At 34.1% G+C, this 4,934-nt stretch overlaps 1 pseudogene; it reads left to right on the top strand.

Moving 5' to 3' along the window:
- The first annotated feature begins 628 nt into the window (after positions 1-628).
- The window catches only part of LOC108521523 (methylosome subunit pICln pseudogene), a 24,483-nt pseudogene continuing 20,177 nt past the window's right edge, over positions 629-4,934 (top strand).

The following is a 4,934-nucleotide window of genomic DNA, read 5'->3' as shown; positions in this document are numbered from 1 at the left end:
GGAATATAGAGTGAGTTCAAGGCTGAGGAAAGCTGCTGTTTTCAGAACGATGCCGATTCTGGGCAAGTAGTCAATTTCTGGTTAAGTTGTCACAGGGAGTCACCTGGAGTGAGCAATGGAAACCTGAGAACCTCCTACTATGCATATCTCTCTATGTATGTATCACCAATCTGGATATATATATGAAATATTTCAGACATTTTATATAATCAGACATTTTTATATATGAACATATATATGAATATATGATTTTTAATATTTTATGCATTTCTCTAAAATATATTTCTAGATATCTATATATTATCTTAAGGAGTCAGATAACTTCTGAAATGATGAAGTCGGTCAGTCATTCACTCCTTTGTAAATTATAATATTTTCATACGATTTTTCACAGGAAATGAGAGGATGCCTTATGTGTGTGTTTGTGAGGGTCTATGGTTAAGCATTCATGTGTGTTTTTCTAAGAAAAGAGCCACTCTCTCACTTGACTATAGAAGTTAGTTCTCAATTTGATTTAACATTTATATTTTCCCTAATCTCTTGCTAATTGGAAAATGTATCTACGCTTTTCAATGCTCCAGTTCAATACCCCATCCCACAGAGTTCCCAAGATAACTGTTAGGATTCAATGAAAGATACAGTTTTTCCCCAAAAAGCCTGCACTTTCTTCAAACTGGATTCAGACAGCAGGTAAGGTCAAGGAGTCAACCAATACTTAGTTCTGGAGCCTCCATCAACCTAATCCAACCATATAAGAAAATGCTCATGCTGGCCTTGCACGGTGGCTCACACCTGTAATCCTAGCACTTTGGGAGGCTGAGGCTAGTGGATCACCTGAGGTCAGGAGTTCAAGACCAGCCTGGCCAATATGATGAAACCCCATCTCTACTAGAAATACAAAATTAGCCATGCATAGTGGCATGTATCTGTAATCCCAGCTACTCAGGATGTTGATGCAGGAGAATTGCTTGAACCCAGAAGGCAAAAGTTCAGTGAGCTGAGATCACACCACTGCACTCCAGCCTGGGAACAGAGCAGGACTCTGTCAAAAAAAAAAAAAAAGGAAAGGAAAAGAAAAATCTCATACTAATAATAAAACTGTAGGTAAGTTCAAGACTGATAACTGCGGGCAAAAATGTTGGAATTGAAATAAGGTGAGTTCTACCAACACCTTCTAGTTTTACATACAGAAAATGTGGTTTGCTATATAATCTGTATTACAAACATCTTCCCTCTTCCATTCTGCTGCTTAGAGCCTGAGGGATACTGGAACCATGAACTAGAAGGAGCTCACCTCCCAGAGAGCTTTTCAGATCAGAGCTTGAATTCTTTCCTTGGATTGTGTACCTCCACACTTTTATGTGAGAGAAAATTGAACTTTGGATTTAGCCACAGATACTTAGATTTGCATCACATGAAGAAAAATGTAATTCCAAATGAAACATCATCCCACTTGGAGTAAAATCCAAAGCCTTACACAGCCCCAGTGATCTGGTTACTAGCTTCATAGACCCATGAGTCTCCCTTCTCTGTCTACTCTAAGGCTACCCAGATAGACACTGCTGGCTCAGGTCCTTAGACATTTCCTCAGTCTACATTATTTCTTCCCCAGAGAATTGGATGGCTTTCTCTCCCTTAATTGAGTTTGTTCCTCAAATATTATTTTATTAGAATGGCCTTCCCTGATCTATATATTAACTCTACCCTCCCTCTTTTCCTTTTCCTGCCTTTTCTGCCTGGTTGTTCTCCTTAATCCTTAACATCTAAAATACTAATTATTCACACATTTATTTGTTCATTTTCTGTCTCTCTTCACTAGCATGTAAGCTCCATGAGTTCAGAGTGCCTTTTTACCCACTGCTGTATCTCTACCACCTTGAATAATGCCTGGCTTATTGTAGTTCAGTGAATGAATAAATGTGAATGCACATGATATAGACCATGAGAATACAATATCTAATTGATATTACTATGTCCCCGAGACCCCCAACATATTGTAGGGTTTATGGTTTTCAAAAGTTAGCCTTACGTAGAAAAAAAATCAAAACTGTTCCTTCTTTCCTAGAAAGCTATGGATATTGAATCCTATTCTTTTAAACAATACAGCTAATATGGAAGAAAATTGATGACTATTAGAAATCCTACAGAATAAAAATGTCATTGCTATGAAGTAGATAGCTTTAGCTGGAAGTAGGCAAAATTTTTTTCTTAAAAAGCAAACTAGAAATTCAGTATAAATTTAGAAAACCGTTAAAAATTTCAGTGTAAATTCATAATTTAATTGTGTAGCATTACTATAGACTTAGAATCAGGGTTAAAATGTCAATTTTCATCATGTTTGATAGCAATGCAGTAAGGCTTGAAAGCAAAATAACACAAAGCTATTAGAGATAGGGAAACCAAATTAGCACATGCAGGCTATGTTATTTTATATCTACAAAGTCTAAGGATATAAATGAAATTGGAGTACATAAATATGTAGTGAAGCAACTGAGAACAAAATGAATGTTTAAAAAAATAGGGTTTAAAAATAGTTGAAGCTTGTAATATAGTATTTAGTGTTCTTTTTTTCCCTGTCTAAAGTTGAAGTTATCTTTTAAAAGATTATTTATAACAGAAATAAGGATAAATACTTAGGTAACAATTCATGAAATAGAGAGCATGCAATGAAGAAAAGAATGATGTGAAACTCTACTGAAGTCAGGTAATTAAAAGAATATACAATTGCTGGAGGGAAGACAATATTATAAAAATGTTGATTCTTCACAAATTACTTTTCTAGTTTAGTTAAATTTAATTCAATCCTACATCGTAATGGGGTTTTATTATAGAAATAAGTTAAGTTCATTTAGCATATTAAATAGGTATGAATATCTGAAAGTTTTATTTTTAAAAAGTCTAGTACACGTACATGTCAAAAAGCTAAAAGAGACCTGGCATGGTAGCTCACGCCTGTAATCCCAGCACTTTGGGAGGCTGAGGCAGGCAGATCACCTGAGGTCAGGAGTTCAAACCAGCCTGGCCAACATGGTGAAACTCCGTCTCTACTAAAACTATAAAAAATTAGCGGGGCATAGTGGCACACACCTGTAGTCCCAGCTACTCAGGAGGCTAAGGCAGGAGAATTGCTTGAAACTGGCAGAGAGAGACTGCAGTGAGCTGAAATCACGCCACTGCACTCCAGCCTGGGAAACAGTGAGACTCTGTCTCAAACAAACAAACAAACAAAACAAAGCTATAAGAGTATTAAGTGTCATACTATATAAAATAGCAGTCTTTAAGAATCTAGTAATTCTACAAATATAAATCAACCTACCATCCTGTCGTTTAACCTAATATAGTAATAGTTCATTTATAAGTCATAATTTGAGATACAATAAACTTGGTGTTTACATCATGAGTAGGTAAATAATTGTCTTTATATGTGTTGTGCTTAGATTTTTCTTCCTACTTTTGTTTTTTAATAAGTTTAATTATTTATTTCGCCACATGTATACTTTTCTTTAAGCCGTTCTATGAAATTTTCAAGCCGCTCCATTGGATCCACTACAAAAAGAATATCAATTTGTTCTGCAGAATTATCATATTTATCTGAGAATCTATGAATTCTCTCTTTTCTATTTTCATGATCCAGGCCTACTGTACAAGTCTTTTTTCTAAAACTTTCTTTTAACACTTTCTAGGTTGAAACGAATGTTTTCTCAATCCCATGTGCTCTTCTTTCTCCTTTACGTTGTGCTACTAGATTTGGTGGGAGAATCTCCTCACAGCTTCCTAAGAGATCTGAACTTCCATTCTGTAGGTGGAAAAGAGGGAATCATCTGTTAGTACAGGATGTGGCTGCTATTCTGCTCCACGGCGAAATGCCTTTGACCAGTTCCTTTCATTTTCTGCCCTGTGCCTCCACCCTACCTTCACTAAACTAATACATCCAAATACTGAGTATCTCATGAATTCTACAGAGTTAATTAGTTGTCATAGTATTACCTTACCATTCATTTAAGACTGAGATCTTCTGCCTTGCCATATTGATAATCATTTATTCACTTTATTTATGATGTTGTGTTCACTTCCATTGCCATATGGATTTTTTTTTACTCTTGGGTTTATACCATTTTTATTCTTTCACAGTTATTTTAGTTTGGATCTCAGGAAATCAAAGTAATAAACTCAAAGTGCCATATTTAAATGAATTTTTAATACAATTATTTGGAAAAAAAAGAGGAATAAGGAAATTCTACCATAAGACATGTTAAATACAAGTAACAAATAATTAAGTTAATTGGGTACTGATTAGAAGTAGAATGTTATCAGTAGTATGGAAAAATATTCCAAAAAATATATCTTGGCATATATAGAAATTAAATAAAGTTAGCATGAGATCAGTAAGGAAAAAAATCAAAACAATTTTACAACTGATTAGCTATTTGGATAAATTAATGGATTAGATAGATTGATCAGTTATTCTTAACTATTTTTGTTCATCCATATTTACCTGTATAACACATTATACTCAGTAATAGCTCTCATAATCTGCTATAATTCACATCAAGAGAAGCAGGACCAACACATTCTCTGGAAGACATATGAAAATATCCAGGGAAAGGCTAATATAGTTTTTAAAATTTATATTCCCCAGCTAAACTGATATACTCTCCCTTTCTCTACTAGAGGAAAGAAGTGTACTTCTTTGCAGATTTCTATTACTGTTCTAAATAAAAATCAAGATATTAAAAACTGGAAGAAAATATGAGAATTATTTCTCAGATACCTAGTTTGGGAAAAAAATAGATTTAGAATAAAGTATTTTAGGAAAATTGTCAAGTATTACAACAAAATTAAACTATATAAAACTATATAAAAGATACTATAAACTAAAAGCTTCTTTCTGTGGGGAAAAAAAGACTTAAAGATAACCAACACACTTGAAAAAT

This window comes from Rhinopithecus bieti, unplaced genomic scaffold (genome assembly GCF_001698545.2).
Source record: "Rhinopithecus bieti isolate Rb0 unplaced genomic scaffold, ASM169854v2 scaffold_61570, whole genome shotgun sequence".
In the NCBI taxonomy this organism is placed as follows: domain Eukaryota; kingdom Metazoa; phylum Chordata; class Mammalia; order Primates; family Cercopithecidae; genus Rhinopithecus; species Rhinopithecus bieti.
This window is presented reverse-complemented; position numbering and strand designations above follow the sequence as displayed.